Source organism: Panthera pardus, unplaced genomic scaffold (genome assembly GCF_024362965.1).
Source record: "Panthera pardus isolate Hobbes unplaced genomic scaffold, ASM2436296v1 HiC_scaffold_22, whole genome shotgun sequence".
NCBI classification, from domain to species: Eukaryota; Metazoa; Chordata; class Mammalia; order Carnivora; family Felidae; genus Panthera; species Panthera pardus.
The window spans coordinates 33,976,909-33,993,467 of NW_026526788.1; the positions used below are offsets into that span (position 1 = coordinate 33,976,909).

Here is a 16,559-nt window from a genome sequence, read left to right on the forward strand (position 1 = left end):
CCAAGCTGAACATGTGCATACCCTATGACAGCAATTGCATTTCTAGAAAAACATGTTCACTAAAACATATATACAAGAATGCTCATGGTGACACTATTTGTAATAGCTAAAAACCAGAAACAATTCAAATGTCCACCAACAATAGAATGGATAAATAAATCATGGTGAATTCATATAAAGGAGTATTAGATAACAATGGGAATAAATAGTCTATAACTCTATACAATAGTAAAGATGAATATCATAAATATAATGTTAAGTGGAAGAAGCCAGACAAAAAAAGAATATATACTTACAATTCCATTTATGTCAAGTTCAAAAACAGGAGAAGTTAATATATGTTTTTAATTTATGAATAGGAATTACCCTTGAGAAACTAGTGACTGGAAGGTGTGCTAGTGACATTCTGTTTCTTCATTTAGGTTTTGGTTATATGAAGGTGTTTGCCATTTGAAAATTTATAGAACTGTATATTTATGATTTGTGCACTTTTCAGTGTATATGTTATACTTCCACAAAAAGCAGAAAGAAAAAGAAAAAATTAGTAATCCCTCATTTAGGAAACTCACAAATTATATCACAAATTGAGGTGATTCAAATGCAATAATGTGGATTACAGTGCTTGGATTACAGTTCTGAGGAATACATAGACATAGGAATAAGGACAGAGAATAGAATATTTAACCTAGGTTGGCTAAATATGATTCTTTTTAATCATAGTAAAATACGTATAACATAAAATTTACCCCTTTATGCCTTGGGGTATTTTTTAAGAGAATATGTGTGGTTGTATGTGTGGCAGGGGGAGGTAGTGGTTAGTGAGAAGTAAGAAGGAAAGACAGGTTTCCTGAGTCCCTGATTAGCTTCTGTCATACTTGCCTCAATTTGTTCTGCTTGCTCAGCTGAGGTCTCATGACCAAGCAGGGTAATTCACCGCCCCTTGAAGTCAGTCCCTTCATTGGCTGTGGGGGATTCTCCAGCCCCCTGAAGTCAGGCTAGAACTGATGACAGGAGCTCCTATGAACTCCAGAAGAGCCACTGAATCCCACTCTGTTCTCCTCACTACCCCCAACACACACATTCACCTCACCTGTGACTATCTCTACCCCTGAAGCTCTTCTCTTCATCAGCAGTCATGAGAAAGACCAGGAGTACAAATTCAGCAAAGGTTTTAAAGGGCAGTCCCAGAACAGTAGTCATGGTGTCAATTTTGCTCTCCAGAGAGATGACATGTATGTATTTCCAGGCTCACTTGGGCAGTTGGTTCTTTATCTGGCTCCAGCACCAGCACCAGCACCATCTAGAGAGGGAAGGAATTCACAGCTCTTTTTTTTTTTTTTTAAGAGGTGGGGAGGGTCAGAGAGAGAGAGAGAGAGAGGAAGAGAGAGAATCCCAAGCAATCTCTGCACTGTCGTCGCAGAGCCCAAAGTGGGGCTTGATCTCATGAACTGCAAGATCATGACCTGAGCTGAAATCAAGTGCCAGATGCTTAACTAACCGAGCCATCCAGGTGCCCTGAAACTCACAGCTCTAAAATGCTTACACTGGAGTAGAGGCCAAGAATAACAGAAAATCCTGTTCCTGATAATACCACTGGAGAGAAACAACTGAGTGCCTACTGTGTGCTTGGCATGATGCTTCCAGCAAGATACCCATGCCTCTTGGAAACCAGCAGAGGGCTCAGGACTCATCCAAGTGCAGGTTGTTTGAGCTAGAGCTTTTTAAGGGGAAGAGAAATCTGGATAAATTACAGTGGGTGACTCATTCTCCCTCTTCCTGGAAGCCCAATCAACCCAGATTTTATTCTACTAAAATCAGATTAAAATAAACACCACACACACTTATGTAAAGAGAGGTCTGGAAAGATAACACAGTAGTTACCTTTGAGTGGTGGACGAGGGTTGATATTTCCCTCTTCCTTGTACTTTTAAGGAAGCCTGTGCAATATTTAAGCACATGGCCTTAGGACAGAAAGCACTTGGGTTCAAATCTCAGCCATGTGACTTTGGGCAAGTTACTTCACCTGTATGAACTTTAATCTTATTATCTGTAAATGGGGATGATAATAAACCTACCTGAATAAAATGATGCACATTAAGTGTTTTTGTATAGTGTCTTACACAAAGAAAACACTCCATAAATGGGAGCTGTTATTGTTATATTTCCATATTTTTTGACATTTTTTTATCAAACACATTTTAAAAATTAAAAAAATAAAGATTTTTTTTTTTTTTTAAAGAAGAACAAGGACAGTCCTGAAAAGGAAGAGAGTTTGTAAGAAGACATGTGGAGACTTAGGAGGTGTGGGCAAAAGGAGGGAGTGGCTCAGCCATGGAGTGGGGGGTAGGGGTTGAATTGGACTATGAGCCTTTCTTTTTTGGCTTCCAGCTGAGGATCTATGTCTTTCTGCCCTGGGTTACTGCTCCCTGCACCCTAAGCTCAGACACAAGAGCAATTGCCCCAGTTAGCTCTACTCTGGAAACATCTCTGATACTAGAGAATCCTGGGGCACACTGGCTACTAGAGAGTTTCTTGCCATGATCTGGATACAGAGTGACCTGACCAGCTCAGCACAAGGCTCCTATCATTTCATTTCTTGTTCTCACATGCTGTGTCTGTGAGTACTGCTTTAAAAACCTCTAAAGGTTAGCCCTTTGAAATCACACCTCTTAGTCCCTGAGGCTGGCAAGGATTTTACTGGTTTTTAAGTGCTTATTTATTTATTTTGAGAGAGAAAGAGAGATAGTGAGTGCGACAGCACAGGTGAGTGCACGAGAAGGGAGGAGGGGAGGGGAGAGAGAGAGAGAGAGAGAGAGAGAGAGAGAGAGAGAGAGAGGAGAGAGACAATCACAAGCAGACTCCTCAAGGTCAGCGTGGGCTCAAACTCACGAACTGTGAGATAATGACCTGAGCTGAAATCAAGAGTTGGACGCATAACTGACTGAGCCACCTAGGCACTCCTACTTTACTTTTGATAAGACATTCACTGCTATGACATCATCAAAATAACTCTAGGAAAGGGACACAGTCCTTAGAGGAGGCATCCTCCCACCACTTTTCTGGGGTTGTTCCTTTTCCTTTAAGTGAATACTTGCTCTGCCTCTCCACGCCTGGCCTGGCATTCAGCACACACTGTGGGTTTTGCCTTTTGTCACACTGAGCATGCCTCCTGCAACCGTGGCTGGGGCACACATTCTCCCATATTTGGGAGTAAGCTGGAGACTTGGCGGCATGTGGGTTTCTGTTTAAAATTCCAAAGCCAGCGGGGCGTATATTATCCATTTCCTCAAATCCAACATGCTGTAAAGCATGAGTCAGAGTCGGATAAGCTTCTTCCCAGGGGAAGTTGTGTCAGTTGGTTAGTGAATGTAATTAAACAAGGATAATGTTCACTGGCATTAGCTGCAGATTAATGCAGAGAAAAACAAAATCTCCATCTTGAGTTTACAATCTTCCTGCCAAGATAGGACAACTTCCCCAAGTGTCACTGATCAGGGAAGGCAATCCAATCTTAATGTAATTTCAGGGGCATAGGAAGACCCCTCCATCAATGGTCTCCTTCCACATAAATAAATAATGTAGATATTAGGAACTTTTGGGCACTTGGGTGGCTCAGTCGGGTGAGCGTCTGACTCTTGATTTTGGCTCAGGTCATGGTCTCATGGTCATGGGATCAGGCCCACTTGGGGCACTGCAATAACATCTCAGAGGCTGCTTGGGATTCTCTCTCTCTCTCTCTCTCTCTCTCTCTCTCTTCCCTCCCCTGCTTGTGCGCTTGCATGTGCATGTGCACGCTCTCTCTCTCCCTTTCTCTCTCAAAGTAAATAAACTAAAAAAAAGATATGAGGAACTTTGGAAGAGGGATGTATATTCGGATTATTTTTAAGTTATTTTGTGAGGAGGGTTACATGTTAGGAAATCTCAGTGAGGGTTATTTTATCTGATTTAATCCATCATCACGCAGAGCCAGGTGGTTGAAAGCAGACTCTGAGAGAATGGAATATAGGACAGATAAAATTTGATAAGCACTGGGAATGATATTCAGCTTATTGTGCTTTGCATACTAATGGGTCTTCTGGGAGGTCCCTCCAGGAAGCCAGGAAGCAACACCAAGGCCCTGGGCTCCAGAAGGGCTGAGGGTTTAAAGGTACCAGGAGGGAAGTTAGGGAACGAGGGGTGTGTCTAGAGGTCATTGGAAACCCATGGTTTCTGTTGCACGCTTTAGCCTCGACAAGCCCTTTCCACAATCATGGAAATCACAAAACAGAAAGTCAATTCTGGAAAGGTTATTGGAGGTCATTTAGTCCAACTCCTCTTCAAAGAAGAGCAAAATGAGGTCCACCCAGAGAGGTTAAGTAATTTGCCCAAGTTCACCCAGCAGCAGGGTTGAGACTTTAGTCTCCTCTTTTCATCTTTCTACCAAGCTGCTCCAGGAACAGCAAGAGCTAACACTCAGGCCGACCTCATTGGCCCATCCTGAAAATATCCACTTAGTCCCACCTTTTCAAATATAACCTCTGCGTAGGAGAGAAGCAATGCTAAACCCCATCTGAGAAACTATAGTCTCCTGCCATTCAGCTCCCTCCTGGCTTCAACAGCAGTTTCAAAATGTATTTTTTCTTCATTCCAGTAAAAAGTGTGCTAAATTTCATATAACTGAGATACAAAGCTTATTGCTAACTAGAAGAGCTTCTGGGGTTAAAGCAAAAGGGTTTTGTGAATGTTCTTTCTTTTAACTATCTGATGAAGCATTCCCCACCCCATCCACATTCCCCCACCTTCCACTTGAGCAAAGTATTTAGAAATATACTTGATCTTTTTGTCATTTCTCTGTGTTTTAGTGTTTTCAAGTGCCCCTTCTGATGTAGGTCAAAGCATTTTGTTTTTTTTTAAATGTGAGATTGTATTCTTTCTGCCCAGATAGGATGGAAAGGACTTTTCCAAATAAGGAAGTTTTGCTGGAGTGTGTGGCTCAGGCAGCAGCAGTTGTTACCATCCTAACTTAGTCAGATACAGTAGGTCCTCTAAGCCAGGAAGACGGAGCATTTAAGGACTCATTAGCATTTTTGCACCATTGGGGGTCAGGGGGTGCTGCCAGCAGGTGGTTGTGGCAACCGGGGACGTGAAAAAAATTTGTAGAGAAGGCAAAGTTTGGTTTCGGCACACCTCTACTCTCCACATTCCCTACTTCCCAGCCCCAGAGTTCTGCAAGTATTTGTTCTCTCTTCAGGACAGAGAGTGGATGCTCTGGTTTTTTGGAATCAGATAGATATGAGTTAAAGTTCTCACATATAATTTGTGTGATTTTCAGTAAGTTACTTAACTTTTTTTTTTTTTAGCCCTTTTCCTTTCTTTTAAAGTAAAAATGGGGGCAACTGGGTAGCTCAGTCGGTTAACCGTCTGACTTCGGCTCAGGTCATGATCTCCTGGTTCCTGAGTTCGAGCCCCGTGTCGGTCTCTGTGTTGATGGCTTGGAGTCTGGAGCCTGTTTGGGATTTTGTGTCTCCCTCTCTCTCTGCCCTTCTCCCACTCATGCTCTTACTCTCTCTCTCTCTCAAAAGTAAATAAACATTAAAAATTTTTAAAGGAAAATGATAGTACTTATCTCATGGCATTTTTATGAGCAGTAAATAACCTACTAAATGTAATATATGTAGTGTGTCCCAATTCCCCTTTTTAGGCTCTAAAATTACTTGTTTTCTACCTTTTTTAAAGTACCTCCTCTACTACCAGAACATCTTAGTCTGTACTTAACCAGGGGTTAAGAGGAAAGTGTGATTATTAAAGTAATTTGTGCTAAGGTGTGAGTGACTACAATAAAAAATTTATTAGCCCATATGAATTTCTGACTTCCGAAACAAGATATGTTGTTGTAAGCGAAATGAAGAATTTCCTTGCAATAATGAAGACATATTTTCTTTTGTAATGCTCCTGAATTTATGCAACTATGCCTTGCTCCACGTGCCCCTAAAGTCTACTCAGCCTTTTAGGGTGAGAAGAGTCAAGTGCTCCTTAAGAGTCTATATGGTTCTGGAAACTTCATAAACAGGATCTTTTTTTTTTTCCCTAGAGAGAAGAATGCTAATCATCGTATTTTCAAAAATGTTGAAAAGCACATACTTTTTTAGATTGTTAAGTTCAGATCATAATGTAGTGAAAGTCTTTGACAGAAGTTTCTTATCTGAACAGCAAGGGCCTGTTTCCAGGACCATACCCAAATGGAACAACAATTAACCCAAGACCAAGTAGATCTTAAGAGAGCCTTGATGTAAATCTGGCAGTTTCTCAAAAGGTTAAACACATGGACCAGTAATTCCACTCTTACGCATACACCCAAGAGAAATGAAGACATATGTTTACACTAAAACTTGCACATGAATGTGCATAGCAACATTATTCATGATAGCTAAGAAGTAGAAACAACTCAAATGCTCATTAATTAATGAATGGATAAAGAAAACGTGGCACATCCATACAATGGAGTATTATTCAGCCATTAAAAGAAAGGAAGTACTGATACACACTGCAACATGAACTTTGAAAACATTATGATAAATGAAAAAGTCTGACACAAAAGGCCACATATTATATGCTGCCATTTATGTGAAATTTCCAGAATAGGCAAATTCAAGGTGACAGAAAGTAGATTAGTAGTTGCCTAGGGCTGGGGTGAATAGGGGAATGTTTGTTTGTTTGTTTTGTTTCTGTGATTCTTTTAATTATTTTAACAGTTTTAATGTTTATTTATTTTTGAGAGAGACCTAGAGACAGAGCATTAGCAGGGGAAGCAGAGCGGTAGAGAGAGAGGAAGACAGAGAATCCAAAGCAGGCTCCAGGCTCTGAGCTGTCAACACAGAGCCCAACGCGGGGCTTGAACTCATGAACCACGAGATCATGACCTGAGCTGAAGTAGATGCCTAACCGACTGAGCCACCCAGGCACCCCAATTTTCACGATTTTAGATGCTGGAAAATTCTATATCTTCTCAATTTCAATCCTTTTTGTTATAAAATATAAATTTCCCAAATTAAAAAATAGGAGTCCTTAAAAATATTCTTTGCACAATTTGAGATAGGACAAAACACAATTATAGAATTTAAAAATTAGAACACTGCACAGTTTGAGCTTTCCTTTTAATCTGTCCTTTTTGCTTTAGTAGGATAAATTTAAATACTTTTTTTGGTGAGCTTTGTTGTCACTATGTGGAAAGGGGAGTTTTGTTACTGGGCATGGGGTTTATATTTGGGGTGATGAAAGTGTTCTAAAATTCATTTTGGTGATAATTGCACAACTCTGTGAATATATTAAAAATCAATGAGGGGTGCTGGGTGGCTCAGTTGGTTAAGCATTGACTCTTGATTTCGGGTCAGGTCATGATCTCAGGGTCATGAGATCAAGCCCCACGTTGGGCTCTGCACTGGGTGTGGAGTCTGCTTAAGATTCTCTCTGTTCCTTTCCCTCTCACAAGCCCCTCCCCAGCTTATGCACACACACACACACACACTCAAAAAACCCAAAACAAACCAATAAGTTTTACACTTTAAATGGGTAAATTGTGTAGTATATAAACTATACCTCAATAAAGCTGTTACACACACACACACACACACACACACACACACACACACACACAGAAAGATAGCCTTGAGAAAAGTACTTGTTATCTTGTAGGTACTTACAGCTTGGCTGGTGAAAGGCTATAGGACTCCTGAGGTCTGGAAAATGGCTCTGGTATCCATTTGGATATGCTAGTGAGTGGCCACTTGTTTGAATCCAAGCATGGGTGGGAGGAGCCAGGGTGAGAACCTCATAAGCTCCTCATTCTGCATTCCAGTTCTTCTGACCAGAAACACAAATAAAGCAATAAAAAACAGGACAGAAAATGGCTTCTAGAATACATTTTAACAGTTATTTGTAGTATTGCTGCTGTTTTCTCTTAAAAATCAAATTTCTCTTTAAGGCCTATAAATAGAACAAAGCTTATTAAAGGGATATCATTATTTAAGATTGGAGTCACAAGAGAAATCATATAATTACTAATTCCACAGGCAATGAATTAAAATGGAATGCTCCAATCTACCAAAGGGAGATGAGACAGGATCTTGGAAAAGATGCTAGATTATTAACAGAGTTCTTTCACTCTAAAACAAAAAGCCTTAGGGGTCAACATGAAATTTAGTTGGAATTGCTTTGCTTCAAAGATCCGAATGACCAATAGAATACTAAGGAACTCCTTGTAGATTAGGAAATTCAATGTCATTAGTAGTTGTTTTAGGAACAATTTTGGTAAAAAAGGTACCACAACTTCATGAATTTTTGTGCCCGGGAAAGTGCCCCTCCTTGATTTATAGAATGGAAAAGAATAACTAAAGCACAATTCAGACCTTAAGTGAGCAGTCTCCGTTTCCTCTGAAACACCAAGAAAGCAGGGCAAAATTCCTATTTTGCAGCTTAACGCATGACTTGATAATTTAAGAATGCATTTGTATTAGTAAACGCTCAAAATTAAGGTTGACTTCACACATTTAAAAATTGTTTTTACAATTTCAAAAATGGGGTTGTTCTGTTGGTTAAGTGTCTGACTTCAGCTCAGGTCATGATCTCACGGTTCGTGAATTTGAGCCCCACGTTGGGCTTTGCGCTGACAGCTCAGAGCCTAGAGCCTGCTTCGGATTCTGGGTCTCCTTCTCTCTCTGCCCCTCCCCCGTTCCTTCATGCTGTCTCTCTCTCTCAAAAATAAATAAATATTTTAAGAAGTTAAAAATAAATAAATAAAAAATTTCAAAAGCAATGCATTTTCACTATAAAAATGTAACTATGCAGGGTTGCCTGGGTGGCTCAGTTGGTTAAGCATCCCACTTTTGGTTTCAGGTCATGACTTATTGGTTGGTGGGTTGGAGCCCTGTGTCTGATGCCACAGCACAGAACCTGCTTGGGATTCTCCCTCCCTCTCTCTGCCCCTCTGTTGCTTGCCCACACACCCGTGCACATACACACACACAAGCACACGGGTGCACTCTCTCTCTCTCTCTCTGTCTCAAAATAAATAAATAAATAAATTTTAAAGGTAATAATGCAGCAGTATATAAATTATTATTAATAATTACTAACAATTAATACATATTTACAAAGTGTCTAGCGTTAGGTTTGGAGGCATCTGATTTAATCATCACAATCATCTAATAAGATAGTTATTATTATATTTTCCTCCACTTTGCAGATAAAAAAGCTGAAGCTCACAGAAGTTAAGTAACTTGCCTAAGGTCATACATCTTGTGAATGGTAGAATCAGGATTTTAAACAACGCAGTTACGTTTCAACATCTAAGCTCTTAAATGGGTGGCTCAGTTGGTTGAGCATCTGACTCTTTTTTTTTTTTCCTTAACGTTTATTTATTTTTGAGACAGAGAGAGACAGAGCATGAACGGAGGAGGGTCAGAGAGAGAGGGAGATACGGAATCTGAAACAGGCTCCAGGCTCTGAGCTGTCAGTGCAGAGCCCGACACGGGGCTCCAACTCACAGACTGCGAGATCATGACCGAGCTAAAGTAGGACTCCCAACCGACTGAGCCACCTAGGTGCCCCGAGCATCTGACTTGATTTGGGCTCAGGTCATGATCCCAGGATTGTGGGATCATGTGTTACATGCTCAGTGTGGAGCTTGTTGAAGATTTTCCTTTTCCCTCTGCCACTCTCCCCCACTGGTGCACACAAGTGCTCTCTCTTGCTCGCTCTCTCTCTCTCAAAAACAAACAGAAAAATCAAATTCATTTACCCTTTTTTTATTTCTAAAATAGTTTTTTATTTATTTTATTTTTTAAATTTAAGTTAATATTTATTTATTTACTTATTTTCGTATTTATTTATTTAATTAATTTACATCCAAGTTAGTTAGCATATAGTGCAACAATGATTTCAGGAGTAGATTCCTTAATGTCCCTTACCCATTTAGCCCATCTCCCCTCCCACAACCCCTCCAGCAACCCTCAGTTTATTCTCCATGTTTAAGAGTCTCATATTTTGTCCCCCTTCTTGTTTTGTATTATTTTTGCTTCCCTTCCCTTATGTTCATCTGTTTCATCTCTTAAAGTCCTCATATGAGTGAAGTCATATGATTTTTGTCTTTCTCTGACTCATTAATTTCACTTAGTATAACACCCTCCAGTTCCATCCACGTAGTTGCAAATGGCAAGATTTCATTCTTTTTGATTGCTGAGTAATACTCCATTGTATATACACACCACATCTTCTTTATCCATTCATCCATTGGTGGACATTTGGGCTCTTTCCATACTTTGGCTATTGTGGATAGTGCTGCCATAAACATGGGGGTGCATGTGTCCCTTCGAAACAGCACACCTGTATCCCTTGTATAAATACCTAGTAGTGCAATTGCTGGGTCGTAAGGTAGTTCTATTTTTAGTTTTTTGAGGAACCTCCATACTGTTTTCCAGAGTGGCTGCACCAGTTTGCATTCCCACAAGCAGCGCAAAAGGGTTCCTCTTTTTCCGCATCCTCACCAACATCTGTTGTTGCCTTAGTTGTTAATGTTAGCCATTCTGACATGTGTGAGGTGGTATCTCATTGTGGTTTTGATTTGTATTTCCCTGATAATGAGTGATGTTGAGCATTTTTTCATGTGTTGGTTGGCCATCTGGATGTCTTCTTTGGAGAGGTGTCTATTCATGTCTTTTGCCCATTTCTTCACTGGATTGTTTTTTGGGTGTTGTGTTTGCTAAGTTCCTCATAGATTTTGGATACTAACCCTTTATCTGATATGTTGTTTGCAAATATCTTCTCCCATTCCGTCAGTTGGCTTTTAGTTTTACTGATTGTTTCCTTCACTCTGCAGAAGATTTTTATTTTGTTGAGGTCCCAATAGTTCATTTTTGCTTTTATTTCCCTTGCCTCCAGGGATGTGTTGAGTAAGAAGTTACTTAGGCCGAGGTCAAAGAGGTTTTTGTCTGCTTTCTCCTTGAGGATTTTGATGGCTTCCTGTCTTATGTTTAGGTCTTTCATCCATTTTGAGTTTTTTTTTATTTAAAAAAATTTTTTTTAAACGTTTTATTTATTTTTGAGACAGGGAGAGACAGAGCATGAACAGGGGAGGATCAGAGAGAGGGAGACACAGAATCTGAAACAGGCTCCAGGCTCTGAGCTGTCAGCACAGAGCCCAACGCGGGGCTCAAACTCACGGACCGAGAGATCATGACCTGAGCTGAAGTTGGCCGCTTAACCCACTGAGCCACCCAGGCGCCCCATTTTGAGTTTATTTTTGTGCATGGTGTGAGAAAGTGGTCCAGGTTCATTTTTCTGCATGTCTCTGTCCAGTTTTCCCAACAGCATTTGCTGAAGAGACTGTCTTTGTTTCATTGGATATTCTTTCCTGCTTTGTCAAAGATTAGTTGGCCATTATGTTTGTAGGTCCATTTCAGGGTTTTCTATTCTGTTCCATTGATCTATGTGTCTGTTTTTGTGCCAGTACCATACTGTCTAGATGATTACAGCTTTGTAATACATCTTGAAGTCCAGAATTGTGATGCTTCCATATTTGGTTTTCTTTTTCAAGATTTCTTTGACTATTTGGGGGTCTTTTGGGGTTCCATACAAATTTTAGGATTGTTTGTTCTAGCTCTCTGAAGAATGCTGGTGATATTTTGACAGGGATTGCAAATTCCTTTACCCTTAAAGTAAAGGTCCCATCAACTTCTCTAATCATCTTCTTCCAAATTAACTATTATTTACTGTTAACTGGGGATTAGAAAGATAAAGTTTAATAACTGGAAAATAACCTTTAGCTTTCTCATAAAAATATCAATGAATCAGATATATTATAGAATACATAAAATTAATTAAATGTAGAAATGTAATTAAATATAATTAATTATACAAAATTAATAAATATATAGAATTAATATATTATAAAATATATTTAAATATTCATGGACCAGATATCAACCCAAGAGAAATGAATACTCATGTCCATATAAAAGCATGTATTTGAAGGGCGCTTGCCACTTTTAGTCAACTAACTTGAACAATGGAAACCTGAGTATGGTAGAAGGGCCCACAGAGACTCCCTACTGAATACAAACAGGACCATTAGGCCACCCACCTCACAATATCCATAAGGCCTAGCTGACCAATGAGTTACTTATACCTGGACATAGGTTCCAAAAAAGGAAAATTCCCATACCTTCTCACCTTCCCCCTTAAATACAGCTTCCCCACCCCCCACCTGCTGCCTCCTGGCAGGCATCTCTCCTTTGCTGTCCTGCCCATTGCTCCCTTGTGGTATAGTCAATAAACTTCTCTCTCTTTTGTTCTGCATTGGGGGAATTCTTTCACCGGCCTCTGATCAGGTCATCCCACAGAGATCATATGGAGAAGTGACTTAGAGACCAGGTAGAAAGGGAGAGACCCTGAGACTGCATGGGCAAAGAGGCCCCAGCCATCTCAGTGGCCTATTTCAGCCCTCTCCCTCTTCTAACCAACCTCAGCAAAGTTCCAAACATGTGAGTGTGCCATCTTGGATGTTCAGCCTAGGGGACACCCAAATGACTGCAGCTTCATCTGCCATCACAAGGAGCAGAACTCCCAACTGAGGCCAATCAATCCACAGAATCATGACAGATAATACAATAAAGCCACTGAATTTTGGAGTGGTTTTATTATGCAGCCATAAATAATTGAAATGAAACATTTTGTTTTCTATTCCTCCAATCTTTTGGAGGTGTTGATGGGCTTTGCTATTCTTAGAGTTATTTGGGGGAAGAAAATGCCATTGTCTGTTTTTCTTTCTTTCTTTCTTTCTTTCTTTCTTTCTTTCTTTCTTTCTTTCAAAGCATGCGTGCAAGTGGAGGGGGGGGGCAGAGAGAGAGAGAGAATCCCAAGCAGGCTCTGCACTGTCACCACGGAGCCTGATGTGGGGCCTGAACTCACGAACCTTGAGGTCATGACCCGAGCCGAAATCAAGAGTTGGGTGCTTAACCAACTGAGTCACCCAGGTGTCCCTATTGTTTTTCATTTTTAATTTTTTTAAGTTTATCTATTTATTTTGAGAGAGAGAGAGAGAGCAGGGAGGGGCAGAGAGAGAGAGAGAGAGAGAGAGAGAATCCCAAGCAGACTCTGCACCATCACCACAGAGCCTGATGTGGGGCTTGAACTCATGAACCTTCAGGTCATGACCTGAGCTGAAATCAAGAGTCGGACGCTTAACCAACTGAGCCACCCAGGTGCCCTTTGTTTTTAATTTTTAAAACTTTATTTGGCAATAATTTCAAATCTACAAAAAAAGTTGCAAAGTAGTACACAGAGCTTCCGTATACCTTCCATCTTGATCCTCTACTTATTTCTCAATTATTTGAGAGTAAGTTGTAGACACAATGCCCCATTACCTTTAATATTCTAATTTGTATTTCTTGAGTGCAAGGATTCAGTATAACAATCAAAATCAGGAAATTAATGTTGATCCAATAATATCCAATCTATATACCCTACTCAAATCTTATGGTCTCAATAATGTCCCTTTTAGGTTCAGGATTCAGTTTACAATCATATATTGCATTTAGTTGTGTCTCTTTAGTCTTCTTCAGTCTGGAACAGTTTCTCAATGTTTAATGATCTTTCATGATCTTGATAGTTTTGGAGAGCCCAAACCAATTGCTTTTGAGAATGTTTCTCAATTATGGGGAGTTGTCTGATGTTTCTTTATAATTTATGCATTTTGGCAGGAATCTTACAGAAGTGATGCTGTGCTAGTCTCCAGGAATCATACGAGGAGGCACATGATGTCAATTTGTTCCATTAATGATAATGTCAACTTTTATTACTTAGTTAAGATTATGTCTGCCAAGTTCTCTATTATAACATAATAAATTATTATTTTGTAGCAAGACTCTTTGAGATCATTTGACTATCTTGTTTCTTAGCAAATTTTTACCAGTTTACCATCAGTTAATGATTCTAGCTTGAATAAATTATTATTCTGATGATTATGAAATGGGAGTTTTCTAATCTTGTCATTCATTCTAGATTAGGTAGGATAGAGCTTTCCTTTCTCTCCAATTAATTAATCAATTAATTAATGTCAGTATGAACTTAGGATTTGTCTTTTACTCACAGGGTTACAATCTGTTATTATTATTTATTTTGATACTCAATTTGTCCCAGACTTACCAGCGGAAGCCACCTCAAGCTGGTTACTGTGTATTATACACATGCCCCCATAATTTTTCAAGCATTTGTTTTTAACCTTCTGGTGTCATAAAATGTTCCAAATACATACATCTTATATTTTCCTTGCTCTAGTCCTAGAGTCATATTGTGGCAAGGAGACCTGGTTCTTTTTAGCAGATAATGTTATCTAGAAAAAAAAAGATCTAAATCGGTTCATTGTTATCAGAATGCCATTGCTTCTAGACCCTCTTAGTGAACAGAGCTAGAACACACACACACACACACACACACACGCTTATATTTGTCTATCTAATCAGGCCATAAGACTGATATCTCCAGTTCCTTTGCAGCACTCCAGGATATATTCTGGACTTCCTAACTTCCATAGTTGTAACTCCTTTCTCTGATAGTGAGAAATCTGTATTTATTTATTTGTCTAACCCTGGACATGCCAACTTCCATCCTTTACTGGGTACCAGTGGAAAGCTCAGCCCTAATGAAGGGAAAGAGGAAGAGAAAAGAAAAGTCCTTTTTTTTTTTTTTCTATGTGTCAGAAACTTGAGCAACATATAGCAGACATTTATGTATATTTAACTTTTGACCAAGCAGTACACAGACCATTCACGTTTTTAAATAACACAAAGGACAAGCAGGTTTGCTTAAAGATCCATATATTATCATTAGCAAAGATTTTGGCAAACTAGATTTTCAGTGGCATCTCAAAAAGCAACAAAAGATACTAGATTGTGAACCAGAAGGAACTTGGTTTAATTTCTGTCTATAAGAGTCAGTGAAGCAACCGTTGGTAAATTTCTTAATTTCTCTGAAATGCAGTTTCCTCTTCTTAAAATGGAGATAAATGAAAGACATTATTCTGTTTAGGATAAATGAGATAAAATATATGCAGTGGCTTGCCTTGGTAGAAACTGGATCTTGAGCTTTTTTTTTTTAAGCCAAATAAAAACTGTTACTTAAAAATTATAAGCAGTTCCTTCTTGCTAACAAGTGAAGATTTGGATACATATTGAAAGTTGGCCCCCCCCTCTGTTCTGGAAAAGCCGTGACTGATTTAAAATTATGCAAACAAGTACACAGTATCCACCCTTTGTTCTTAGGAGAATATTGAATAAAATGTAGTGGTTTTCAATCAGGAAGTTATGTGTTTGATCATGTAAATTGGGTGTATCTTTAGTGTCCTTGAAGGGGAAACTGTTCTTTCTTCCATGAATCTAGGCTGCCCTATGCCTATAAGTGTTACTCATTCTTGGGTAGTAGTGTAAAACTTTTTATTTGTTTGTTTGTTTTTTAGGAAGGAACGCTGAGGACTGCAGGAGAGACCACAGACATGAACTTCACCTCACGTTGGAGGAATGACTGTACACAATGATAGCTCTGGGCTATTATTGCCCTTCACATTATAATTTTTAAGACTGAATAAACCAGAATATATTGATACTGATCTGTTAGTTCAGGTCCATTGAAAAGCAAATCAAGATGCTATTAAATGTGCAACAAATTTATTAGGGAAAATGCTTGTGAGACAAATGGAGAGACAACAAAGAGAGTTTGGACAGTTATTTTCCAGACTATGGATGAAAAAGTAAAGTAATTCAGACTACAGAGGGTGGAGAATGAAGCAGATGCCCAGGAGACCAAGGGGCTCCAGAAGAAGGCACAGAGAAGATACCTGCTATTGTACTTGACTACTCCTGGATCCCTTTTGTTCTGTGTCTTATGAGGCTGGGCTGCACATCTTATCCTTGGATTGTGTCAGATACTCTACTATCTATGCAAAACATGGCTTTTTTGTTCAAGTCTTTTAAAAATATTTTTAAAGTTTATTTATTTTGAGAGAGGGAGAGAGCACAAGTGGGGGGGGGGTAGAGAGATTAGAGAGAGAGAATCACAAGCAGGATTCACACTGTCAGCGTAGAGCTGGGCACAGGGCTTGAATTCACGACCATGAGATCATGACCTGAGACGAAATGAGGAGTCAGCCACTTAACCGACTGAGCCACCCAGGCATCCCTGTTCAAGTTTTGATTCACACTGACCTGCCTGTACTCCTAGCAAAACTTTTCCAACTCTGGGACACTATGGATTCTGGGTTCCTCCTCCCTGGCAATGAGCCAGAGCAATTGTAAAGCTCCCACTGCTTGTTTCTCTTCTTTCAGGTGTTACTACCATGCACTGCCTATTGGCTAATGTTTGAAAATGATTGTTTCAAATGTTTTGTGTGGTTTTTCTTTAGTTTTTAGGTAAGAGGGTAAATCTGGTCCCTGTTACTCTGTCTTGGTCAAACTTGGAAGTTAACTTCCTATTTGTTTATGCCAGTCTTAGGGTTCTATTATTTGTAGCTAAAAGCATTCTTAATGGATACA

The 16,559-nt window shown here is 39.5% G+C and overlaps 1 long non-coding RNA gene across 2 annotated transcripts in view; it reads right to left on the reverse strand.

The window, feature by feature from the left end:
- Positions 1–268: 268 nt before the first annotated feature.
- Positions 269–16,559, reverse strand: part of LOC109264434 (uncharacterized) — a 76,000-nt gene continuing 59,709 nt past the window's right edge. The window contains exons 4-5 of one of the 2 annotated variants that reach the window (XR_008424839.1): positions 7,680–7,836; positions 269–1,300 (exon numbers count right to left, since the gene is read on the reverse strand). This is a non-coding gene — a long non-coding RNA (uncharacterized LOC109264434). Of the gene's footprint in view, positions 1,301–7,679; positions 7,840–16,559 lie in introns of both variants that reach the window. The other variant, XR_002078722.2, reaches the window with a different exon arrangement.